Genomic DNA, 13,080 nt, shown 5'->3' on the forward strand with positions numbered 1-13,080 from the left:
TTGCTGTGGCATGGCATCCTTTATTTCAGCGATCATCAGACATGCATACTGTCCCCATAGCCTGGAGAACATCGCATGTAATACCACTTCCAAAGAAAACCTGTCCCAAAGAATGTAAAGACTTCTGACCCGTGGCATTAACTTCAGTTCTAATTAAGTCACTGGAGAAAATCATCACACCTTTGCTTACTCAGTCAGTTCAGGATAAATTAGACTCCTGTCAGTTCGCATACAAACAGAAAAGAAATACAGAGGATGCAGTGGCCACTCTCATGCACCTGGTGTCAAAACATCTGGATGCATCAAATAAAAACTATGTGAGAGTGCTCTTTATCGACTTCTCATCTGCATTCAGTACAATAAAAAATAACATTTTACTCACAAAAATGCATCTACTCGGGGTCAACACCAACCTTCTCCACTGGTATCACTCCTTCCTCACAGACCAATTACAGCTGGTCAAAATAAACAAAGCACACTCTCCTCTGATCAGTACAAACTGCGGGGTTCCTCAGGGCTGTGTCAGTTCCCCTGTACTGTTTACCACCTACACCACACCACATCTACACACTGTCATAAAAGAGTTTAACCATCATCTAATTAAATTTTCAGATGACACAGCACTGGTGGCACTACTCTCAGGAAAAGAACAACAACCAGGTCTGTACCATGACTGTGTTAAAAGCCTGAGGAAGTCATCTTTGGCCAACCTCAACTCACCATTGCTCCTGTGGTCATACATCACGAGATCATTAAACAGTCTGACTCATTCAAATATCTAGGAGTGTATGTGGACAGCGCCCTCTCCTGGAGTGTTCACATAGTCTATCTGTGTAACAAGCTGCAGCGGAGAATATACTTTTTAAGGAGACTACGAACCTTTGGAGCCAGTCCAGTTATTCTGGACCAGTTCTACACAGCTACCATTCAGAGTATGTTGCTGTATGGCAGCTCTGTGTGGTTCTGTGGCCTCTCAGTGCAGTTGAAGAACAGGATACTGAGGCTCCTTAACATCTGCTCCAAAATTGTGGGCCACCTGGTGGAGAACAAATTCACAGAGCTGTGTAGGAAGCAAGCCTTATGACTTGCGGATAAACTCTCTACAGACTCAGCCCATGTTCTGAACAGTGAATATGAGCTTCTTCCTTCTGGGAAGCGCTTCAGAGTGCATCATTACAGGAGGAAGAGATACAAGAAGTCATTTGTGCCACACTCCATCACACTTAAATCAGAGGGAGACCAAATGAACATGTTGTTGCAGACCACACACTAGTTTTAAAATTATTTTATGCTGAGTGTTTTATGATGAATGTTCGATGTGTTTCACGTCTTGGGGCTTCGGCAGTTTATGTAAGTCGATTTTCCGTTTTACGGACAATAAAGTTTTATCTTATCTTAACATAATGGAGGATCAAACACACAACCTTCAGTTTGTTTGACTAGCAGGAAAACTACTCACAGGAGCAAAGTCACAGTCATTTATTGATTATCTGCTGCACTCTGACAATGACAGCTGTATGAAGAGCACATTGAAGAACCCAACAGTTCAACATCTTTAAGTTACAGGATTGATGGAGAGAATATAGCTTTTCTTCGTTCTTTTTTCGTTTCTGCAAATCTCTTGTCCATACTCCAGTCCATTAGGTGGCGGTAATGCAACGATTCGTCACCGCCATGAGAATGCAACGAAGAAGAATTGTTTCCTGTTGTCGTCCGATGCTAAAGCTACTTAGCTGGAGACGCTGATCAAAGTTCACTCTATGATCCTCGAATATGTTTTTTTGAAGAGCTCCAGAAGCACAAAGGTCGACAGTAAACCAGAAGAAGAAGAAAAGGCGAAGTTAGCGCGAAAAGGTGGAACAGCTGAGAAGGTTTTTGAAACAGCGGCTAACTGCTGCTAATGCCGAGATATTTGAGTTGGTAGAAACACAGATCGTAGAGCAGCAAGAAGAAAGGAGTGGATTTAAAGAAGAGAAGAAACTAATCAACGTACTGGATGCTGTTTTCAAGCCTGAAATTCGCTGATCCAGAGCAGGTTTGTCCACTAAACTTTATTTCAGACCAACTCCACCACATCCAAATGATAGCTGTTAGTTTGTGTTGGAGTTCTTATTATAGACTGAACTTCAAATATCAGCAAAAATAAATAAGACAAACTGTGCTTTATGATGATAAATGAAGGACAATTCAGCTTGGTGATGGATTGATGAAGCTAATCAGTCGATACTATCCATTACAATTTTTCCTCATTTTATACACACAAAAAAATGGAACTTTGCACACAATTCATAAAATCAGAAGCTGGTATCAACAAGACTCCAAACTGCTGAACTATGAGCATAACACCATGGTTTCACTCAAAGATTCTAAATCACAGTGATGCAAACCTCTGAACATAAAAAGAATCATTTATCAAACTTTGTTCACTTTGTTGTAGAAACACTGCGCTTCGAAACGCAGCACCCTGATAACCACTTATAGTCAGAACACTTAATTTATCCTGAAGGAAACTGCTGATGTTCCAACTGCACAGATAAACAGAGATACAAGTCAACATGAAGAGCAAAAGACTGGGTAAGAAAAAAATAACCATCCTAAGTTCTTTCAGCTTCTCTCTTTTTGCTCAGGGTCGCCACAGCAGATCTGATATGTATATGCATGTTGATTTAGCACAAGTTTTACACTCGATGTCCTTCCTGATGCAACTCCACCTGACATGGAGAATGGGCACGGCTGGTCTCGAAACTGCAACCTTCTGGTTTAGACGTAAGCGCACTAACCCCCACGTTGCCCTATAATAAAAATAACTATATTAGAAGAAAATAAAATTGACGATCTATCTGAATAAGACAACTTTAAAAACCTCTTTAACACTGAGGGTGAATTATGGCTTCTTATAGTGTTGATAATATCACACATAAAAATGATTTATTGCACATTCTGAGAGTGGAAGAGTTCTTGGACATGTGAGCAGCTGCAGACATGTTACTATTGGGCATTTGACACCTCTTTCTAAACACTGCATTAACAGACAAACTACAATAGACTAAAATGTTTTTTCCTCCCAAAATCAGAAGTCCTGCATTCTTTATGAATTACATCCTGACGTGCAGCACAGTCCGCTGCAAGAGCTCAGCTCAGACGTATGGAAAGACATTCATGCCAATAATGTCTGAAAGGAAATGCTTTTGACAAAAACTACAGATTTTGTTTATTTCTACTTATGTCCAGAGATCAAGGATCCACCATGTAGAGTTTATTTATGTCCAGAGTTTAAGGATGCAGTGACCATTTTCATATTTATATACTTTAAGACTAAATAAAATGTTGTTGACATAGAAAACCTGTAAAGCCTACTTTTAGTACACAGAAAATTCACAAGAGGTGAATTGGATTGATAAGTGGAATCGATAATGGTATTGACATCGATAAAATCTTATCAATACCCATCCCTATGGCTAGGCTACATGACATCATCAGTTGTCTGTCGTTGCTCGGTGTAGATGTGATTGGCCGCTGCATTTTATTGCTGTAGGATTTTTCTGTGAGCTTCAGCTGTTTTTCTCCTCCTGAATGTACTTTGCTGTTCAATGTTCTGTACTGTATGTACATGTGTCTCTGCAAGATCTATATTAGGGGAAGTCCCCCTGATGCTTGGCACAAGATTTGAGCTCCAGAGTGTTTGTCCCCATCTCTGACACTGGTACCAAATCATTGTTAAATTACAAAATGCTTTGAGAATGTATTTACTACAACATGACATTATTTTAATCTAATTTTTCAATCTGACATGGTTTCTTCAGGCTTCAGTCAGTATGATTGAATACTGCTGAATGTGCTATGATACATTATATATGTATCATAGTTAGGGGTGTCAGAAAAAATCGATTCATGTCCGAATCGCGATTCTTATTGATTACAATTCTGAATCGATCCAAAATGTCCAAGAATCGATTTTTAAAAAGCATTTTTTAAAACATTTTCTTGCTTACGCGCTGCATGTAGTGTTTGTCAGGCAACGGCTTCCGTACTACAGCATCCCCGTGAGGGGGGGTCCGGCGTGCTTCAAACACTCATGAGCTGCAGAGTTCAGTGGCTGTAACTTAGCATGGCAGACGAAAAGCTAATTCAGCCAGCACCGTCTTTGCTGAAGGCAAATGTTTGGGCGCATTTTGGATTTTATTATTTGATGCGTAAGAAGGAGCTTGACATGACTTACGCAGTGTGCAAAATCTGCAAAATGAAAGTCAAGTACTTCGGAAACACTTCAAATCCGCAAGCCCACATGCTACGCTATCACCCGGAGCTAAAAGAGGGGAGCAGCGGTCTCTGCCGACTGCTGACCAGCGCTTCGCTAAACTGCCAGCCAACTCCGAACGAGCAAAGCAGATAAGTAAATTTACATCTAGAATCACTTGATTAACCTTGTAATGCTGAGTTTTCTTAAATATAAACATTTTTTAAGTAATATAACTATTTCTCAGAGCTCTTTGAATCGAAAATCGATTCTGAATTGAATCGTCACCCCAAGAATCAGAATCGAATTGAATCATGAGCTGTTGTACGATTCACATCCCTAATCATAGTACACATCCAAATTATCAATATGGGGAAAAAAAGTTACTTTTTTGCCATATGGCCTAAACCAAGCATTTGAATTATTTTTCAACAATCTTGGAAAATTTAATTCACTCAAGGCTGTAAGTTTGACCATTGAGGCAACTAAACATATAAAATATATCTAAATGAAAGCTAAACACAAATTTTTGCTTAAAAATTGTTATAAATTTGTTGCCATAATTTCTGGCAAATGTCTTATTGTAAATTAAATTGTCCCATTAATTTGCCACAAAATAGGGACAGTGTCTCATTATCTTCATTTCTCTTCCTGATCACTGAGCGTGTAAGTTCAGAACACTTAATTTTATTTTAACACCATCATAGTTTGATTTAAACAAACATCTCATGGACATTAATATCATCTCTCTTTCTCGCTAATCGGTTGCAGCAGGTACATAAGGAAAATGTGCACATGAGGTGATCTCTGGGATCAGGGTTAGTGTCTCCTGCTTTAGGACATCTGTCCCAGCAAAGGGACATTTCGGTGTTGTCTCAAACTTGTGATTGGTCAGCCTGGGCAGCAGAGCAACAGCAGATGATTAAAACAGCTTGTTTTTAGTTTTTCCTTCACTTGGTTGTTGACTCTCTCTTTCCTTTGTCTGTTTTAAAGTTGTTTTTACAAACATATCTGAAGTCCAGCAGATGAGGGACATGTTGAGACTACAGCTAACAACTGCTGATGAAGGAATGATCACAGACCAGGAAGAAGAAATGAGTCAATTAAAAGAAGAGAACAAAAGAGGTAAAGGGCTGGATTCTGTTTCTAATCTTCCAAATCTCTTCTACAGAACAGCTGAGTTATAACATGTTGTTGTAATGGTCAAATATTTTCCTCATCGGTTATTCCTCCATTTCCTTGGTGATTTGGTACCATTAATATCCGGATTTGCTACCAGGTGTGACACATTGACCTGAAGAGTGTAAATGTGTAAGTGTGCAGAAATGTGGGTTTTCAAAAGAGAGAGAGGGAGAAAGAGAGGTTGTGATGTCTGGTCCCAGAAACAGTCTAATTTGTGCAAGTGTCAACGTAGGCTACCTTAACTCTCTATTTGGTGTATATCAACAGATATTATGGATAATCCACGTGTCGTGCAGACAAGGTGACTTAAAAAAACATTCTGATTAATTGTTGCAGTTAAATAAATCATTAATCAATAAAATATTAACTACATTCACTACATACATGCACTAATTTTCAGCTTCTTTTTGGGCTGCACAGTTGTGAGGTCCAGTCCAGCACATTAGCTCATAATCTGATTGACAAAAAGTTAATAAAGGTCAAAGGTCTGAGGAAGCAGCATCAGGAGCTCACAGCCTACAGGTCCTGGAAGGAATCTTCAGAATCTGGAACAGTGTCTGTGAATAGATTGAGGGAGAACACGTGAGCAGCAATGACATGACAAGCACAGTAACAGTGTCTCCCAGAAGGACAGAGTTCCAGAGACCCAGAGCTCAGTGCCGACAGAAATATGCTGCATTCTCACAGATTAAAGCAGGACACAAGGGGGGAGCAAAGAGTTGAGACTGTGAATCTGAAAAGCTTCTGGAGCCCACCTAAACTATCATTACAATTTAGAACAACACATGAGACGCATATGAAGTATTTCCACATATTTGCCATTAAAATGTGAGACATAAATGAAGAATAATTTATATTTTAAAACCTATAGCTTTGTTTTACTATTTCTGAATACATTTTATTGGCCCACCCTGTATTTGAAAAATGTTACCACTTTTTGATCATACACAAGTGTTTGAAATGAGAACTTATTCGAAAATTTTATTTACAGACTTGTAACAGAAGCATCAAATTAACATATGATACAAAAGGTTTCCCACTTTCTCTTGTTTTCCACACAGTTCAGTAATTTATGACATTTTTTAATTGTACAAATTAAAAAAGTGGTAACATTTTTATTGGCCCACCCTGTAAATCTAATCTTTTGGGTAATTTTGAAAGTTTACCAGATTGAAAATGAGACATTTTTATTTAATTTTGTGATTTCTCATGGAGTATCTGCAGTACCTTCATGGCCCACATTTTGGTTATTTCTGCCATAAATGTTTTTACAAAGTTCTTGCAGATTGAGTGCAGCAGATAATGGAAACAATCCTACAAATGGTGATGGAAGCATCAAATTCAGCACAAATACTCAATATATCACTCTCTTACAAACTGATGACTGCTCACTTGAATTTTCAATAGGCAGCCAGGTAGGTTGAAGAATTACACAGGGGTCAAAATTTTATAATGCTCCAATCACATTGAAAATTGCATTTACCGCTTACTCCAATTAAGGGTCGCAGGGGGCTGGAGCCAGCAGTCACAGGGTGTGATGTGGGGTGCACTGTTGGGAGGGTGCCATTCTGTCACAGGGCCACATGTAGACAAACAAACAGACTCATGCACACCTATGGACAATTTAAAGTTGCCAGTCTGCGAACTGCTTGACTCAGCATCCAAGAGTCAGCTGGTGGTCTCCTGTCACCTTCTGATAGAATGCTGCCTGTGGGGCCTCGCATTTGATCCCAGATATCCTGGACATCTTCATGATGGAAGAACTAACAATGTGCACAGTTCTGAAACTACAAAACTTTCATGTCAATTTAAATCATGTAATATACAAAACCGCTGGGCTTGCTGAAGATTTTTTTTTTTTTTTTCGCATTTTTGGTAGTTTGATAGAAACTGAAGGCAGGTGTCAGGTCCTTCATAATGCCTCTGATATTTTCTTTGATTTGTGTGGACTGAAATAAATGATGCATATTTCATCGTGTTGACCGTGTGATACCTCAGTGATATTGAAATAATTTATGACTGAAAATAAAATGTGAATTGTTCTTAACAATGGGTTTTGTTGTTCAGCAAAAGAACATGGTTCTTCTGGAACAATATCAGGATCTCCAAGACAGGTGCCAGCCAATATTTCTTTGAAATCCTGGGAAAAAAATAGAAATTGCTGCAGTGAGGCCGGCAACCTTCTGATATCGCACATATCTCAATTAAACCCCCCCCCCCCCCCAAAAAAAATTTTTTATATATATATATATATATATATATATATAATTTTCCAGGCCGTAATTTTTTTTTTTTTCTCTTCAAAATAGTTTATTTGTGTTTGAGAGGTCACTATCACATTTGTGAGGTGCAAATATGCAGATATGACTCAAGAAAATATTTTATATTTAGTTGTAACTGTGGAACAGCCTCTCTGATCATGTGGTAAATGCTCCAAGTGTTATTACTTCAAAGGAATACTGTGTTTATTTTATGGTGTTTGATTTTTATTGATTGACGATTTTATTATGGTGTTTGGTGACTTTTACTGTGGTACTATGCTGTACCATGAGGTTTATATGGTTATATTTATAAGTTGTATGCTAAAGATGGCCAAGATAGCGCTGTTGTGTCTGGCTGCTCGTCTGCTGCTCTCCAGTCTGTTTGTTATTTTATTGTTTTTAATTTGCTGTTTTTGAGTCAGAGGCACTGCGGGTGTATGATCGCCACACTCTGCTGGATCTCCAGTCCCCGGTTCGTGGTGCGGTGTGGTTATTGGCGGGTGGACAGAACTTTCCGCCCCCATTTTTATCGGAGGTGCCGGCTTTTCTGTGCCGTGCTCCGGCGTTGCCTTTCGGCCGAATGCGCAGTCGTCGCCGCGGGAGACGAAGTGGACGTCTGGTGAAGCTGAAGCTCTGTTTGGCCTGCTGTTTGGCTTTCGGAAGAGCTGTGCACAGAACTCTGGCAGGATCTGTGCTGCCCTGGCACCTTGTGGATCCACTTAGAGCCTGTGTGGTGCTGCTGGTCGGCTCTGAGGACTGTCAGCCCGGATGTCCACGTCTTCACCGGATTGATGTGCGCCAGCGGCGCTCTCGGAACCTGGGCTTGCTTCGCCGGGTTCCGAACAGTGAGACTGTCATCCCCACTGAGGTCCTTACCCTGGGTCTCCTGAACGTCAGATCACTGCCCTCGAAATCATTGTTGATTAATGATTTAATCATGGATCATCATTTAGATATGATTGGCTTGTATGAAACCTGGCTCAAACCCACAACTCTCCTTCCTCTGAATGAGGCCTGTCCACCAGCATACACATTTAGTCTCGTGGTGTGAAGCAAGGCGGGGGTGTGGCTTTTATTTACAAATCTAGGTTTTCTTTATTAGCTGTTGGGGGTCACAAATATAATTCCTTTGAGCATCTGACTCTCCGTTACGCCCATGATGCTGAGTACTGTCAGGGTCATAAAACTGGAGCTCAGCTATGTTATTTTGTCACTGTTTATAGGCCCCCTGGCCCATATTCAGATTTTCTTTTAGATGAATTTGGTGCGTTCATCTCTAGTTTGTCAACTAGTGCAGATAACATTTTGATTATTGGTGACTTTAACATTCATATAAATAAGCCATCTGATCCCCTCTGCAAATCATTTATGCAAATTGTGGATGCTTTAGGATTCCAGCAATGCATTCAGAACCCAACACACATTAGTGGAAATACCCTGGATCTGGTTCTTGCACGTGGGTTTGCTGTCACAAATATTGACATTTTGCCTCTCGCATCTATAGTCTCTGACCATTCACTTATCAGGTTTACATTTGTTCCCATGATGCACTGTTTCTTTCTCTTTTTGCTCTGTATGCACCACTCTGCATTTAATCATTAGTGATCGATCTCTGCTCCCCTCCACAGCATGTCTTTTTCCTGGTTCTCTCCCTCAGCCCCAACCAGTCCCAGCAGAAGACCTCCGAGCCTGGTTCTGCTGGAGGTTTCTTCCTGTTAAAAGGGAGTTTTTCCTTCCCACTGTAGCCAAGTGCTTGCTCACAGGGGGTCGTTTTGACCGTTGGGGTTTTACATAATTATTGTATGGCCTTGCCTTACAATATAAAGCGCCTTGGGGCAACTGTTTGTTGTGATTTGGCGCTGTATAAAAAAAAAAATTGATTGATTGATTGACATTTACGCTGCCACGTTTAGTGGAACAACAAGTTCGTGTTAAACCCTCAACTATGACTGAACTTGAGGCCAGACTACCTGATATTTTAGCTTTGAATCTGGAGAATGCTATATCAGTGGACAGCCTTGCAGATAGTCTAAATTTAACGCTTAAAACTACACTTGATAAGATTGCGCCTCCTCTTTTAAGGTCACGCCCTCCTAAGGCACAGTCACCTTGGTTCAATGATTATTTGCGTGATCTCAGGCAGAAGGCTAGAGGTTTGGAACGGAAATGGCATTGTTCCAAATTAGAGGTGTTCCGCCTTGTGTGGCGGGATGCTATTATAGATTATAAATTAGATTATGGCGCTACTGGCCACGAAGCGAATCTGTTACTCTGATTTGAGTAAAAACAAACATAACTCAAAGTTTTTGTTTGACACGGTTGCATTTCTTTTTCACGGGCAGCCATTAGTTAGTTCGTTAGTCATTCTCCCATTTCAGCACAGGATTTCTTGGATTATTTTGAGAAAAAAATAGAAAATATTAGGCTGAGCATATCTCAGCATGCCTTGGCCCAGCCATTAAAACCTGCTATGGAGGTGGGTGCTACCATTGAGGTGTTACCTAGATTGACAAAATTTAATAGTATTTCATTGGGCGTGCTGACGAAACTTGTGGCGTCTACAAAAAGCACAACCTGTTTATTTGATCCCATACCAACAAATTGTTTAAGGACCTGTGGCCCACTCTTGGGTCGACTGTGCTGGAAATGATTAATCTGTCATTAACCTCTGGATCTGTTCCGAAATGTTTTAAGTCAGCAGTGATTAAACCATTACTTAAGAAATCTAATCTGGACCCTAGTGTATTGAAAAACTACAGGCCGATATCAAATCTATCATTCTGTTCCAAAATTTTAGAAAAGGTGGTTTCACGGCAGCTCGTAGACCACCTCACTGAGAATGATCTTTTTGAGCCGCTGCAGTCTGCTTTTAGGAAATATCACTCCACAGAGACAGCACTCACTAAAGTAATGAATGATCTTCTGCGAGCAATGGACTCAAACACCACTATGGTTTTGGTGTTGTTAGATCTCAGTGCTGCGTTTGATACCGTGGATCATCATATTTTGCTCAATAGGTTCGAGAATTTTTTGGGGATTACTGGAAGTGCCATTGCCTGGTTGACGTCATATCTGTCCAGTCGTTCTCAATGTGTCTTGTATAATGGCACTACCTCTGACCTTGCTGACATGAGATTTGGCGTTCCACAGGGATCTGTTTTAGGCCCGTTGCTTTTTTCCCCTGTATGTGGCACCCCCTGGGCGTATACTGCGAAGTTTTGGGATTGCCTTTCATTGTTATGCTGATGATACTCAGTTGTACATGCCGATAACTGCGGGAAATCTCACTCCCATAAAATCCCTGGAGGACTGTCTTCTATCAGTGAGAAGTTGGATGTCTAGTAACTTCGTACTTTTAAACTTTGATAAGACTGAAATGATGGTTCTAAACAACGGCATCAGTTTAACCAGCTGGCGCTCAGTCTGGATTCGTGTGTCATACATCATACGGACAAAATGAGGAACCTTGGGGTAATTTTTGATACCACGTATTTGACCTCCACATCAGGGATGTTACTAGGACTGCTTTTTTCCATCTGAGAAATATAGCGAGGATCCACCCCATCCTGTCTGTGGCTGATGCTGAGACCCTGATTCATGCTTTTGTTTCTTCTAGACTAGATTATTGTAATGTTCTATTTTCAGGGTTACCACAGTCCAGCATTAGGGGTCTTCAGCTGGTTCAGAACGCTGCCGCCAGACTTCTGACACATAGCAGAAGGTCTGAACATATCACACCCATTTTGGCATCCTTGCACTGGCTCCCCGTCTCTGTGAGAGCAGATTTTAAGGTTTTGCTATTGACTTACAAGGTTGTTCATGGACTGGCGCCATCTTATCTGGCTGATCTCATGGAACTCTACGTGCTGGCCCGGGCTTTGCGGTCACAGGATGCGGGACCTCTCTGTGTTCCAAGGTGGAAGAAGAAGTCAGCAGGTCAAAGAGCCTTTTGTATCGTGCACCCACCCTGTGGAACAGTCTTCGTGCGACCGTGAGGCAGTCTGAGTCTGTGGACATTTTTAAGTCAAGACTCAAAACCTATTTTTATTCTCTTTCTTATTAATAGTTTTTATTTTTATTATTATTTTACTTCAGTTATTTATGTATTTTAATTTTTTTAATTAATTTTTAATTATTTATTCAGTTTTATGTTGACTTGTTTTATGTAAGGCGCCTTGAGACGGCTTTTGCTGTGATTTAGCGCATTATGAGCTAATTAAACTAAACTTAAGTTTTACTATGATGCTTTTTTACATGACGAATGGTGTGTGCTTTTATTGAATTTTTATGCACGTTTTATGAATAATTAATGATTATTGACCGTGATTTTCCAGCACAGTTGCTGACAGTCTGCATGCTCTTATCAATAATATTAGCGAGGTTTTTCCGGAATACAATTTAAAATCAACAAGATCTTCGTTCAAGCTACACTTTGAGCATACTTCAAGGGGACAACTTGCTGAAGCCGCGACAGAAAACGCAAGAAAACACGCAGAAACTGTGGTTCAAAAGCACATCTGGTGTTATTGCTGGCAGACGACTGGAAGTGAATTACCCCATCACTCGTGGCCGAGTAGCTGAAATCTTAGGGTTGCAAGCTCACAGAGAGAACCCAATGGAACAAGATCTTGAGTTGGCATTCCAGTCTCTCTACGTCTGTGGTCAGCAACAAAACCTTGAGCTCTGCTCTTCGAGTCACATGGAGCCACTGAAGGGAAGCCAGAATAGCTGTGATCAAACCAACTGATTTTCATCAGAACTCCAGCAGCAGTATTCTGTTCTAGCTGTAGGCACCTCATATTATTTTGTGGCAACCCAGAAAATAAAACATTACAATAGTCAACTGTGGAAGACAAAGGTGTGATTTTTTTTTTTTTTTTTTAACAAATCCTGATGAACATTTCCACTTCATCAGTTCCATCAGTGAAATAACTTACTGTCATCAGGTCAAACTCACCACTCTGCTACTTTATTTTAATGAGTGCTGTCTAACATTTATTGTTAATTTGTTTATTTGCAGAAATGCAGCCGTTGTTGGAGATTAAAGAAGAAATTCTTCCTGAACACCAGGAATGGAATCTGAGTGTTGACCAGGAGGACATTAAAAAAGAAGAGAAGCTGTGGATAAGTCAGCAGGGAGATCAGCTTCAGCAGCTGGAGGAGGCAGATCTCACCAAGCTTGGTTTCGCTGCCATCCCTGTGAAGAGTGAAAATGATGATGAAAAACCAGAGTCATCACATCTTCATCAAAGCCAAAGTGATGAGAGCACAGAGGCTGAGCCTGTAACCAGCAGCTCATCTGTACACAGAACACTGACAGCAGAAGCTGATGGAGGACCACATCCAGCCAGCAACTCAGGTCCAAACAGTCATTTACAAGCAGATAGCAGTGGCAAGAGC

General features: G+C 40.5%; 1 long non-coding RNA gene across 1 annotated transcript; it reads left to right on the forward strand.

Moving 5' to 3' along the window:
* The first annotated feature begins 1,974 nt into the window (after positions 1-1,974).
* Positions 1,975-12,755, forward strand: LOC117525209. The gene is made up of 4 exons (XR_004564986.1): positions 1,975-2,035; positions 2,438-2,574; positions 5,231-5,362; positions 12,701-12,755. It is a non-coding gene; the product is annotated as an uncharacterized LOC117525209 (long non-coding RNA).
* The last annotated feature ends 325 nt before the right edge of the window (positions 12,756-13,080 follow it).

This window comes from Thalassophryne amazonica, chromosome 14, assembly GCF_902500255.1.
Source record: "Thalassophryne amazonica chromosome 14, fThaAma1.1, whole genome shotgun sequence".
NCBI lineage: Eukaryota > Metazoa > Chordata > Actinopteri > Batrachoidiformes > Batrachoididae > Thalassophryne > Thalassophryne amazonica.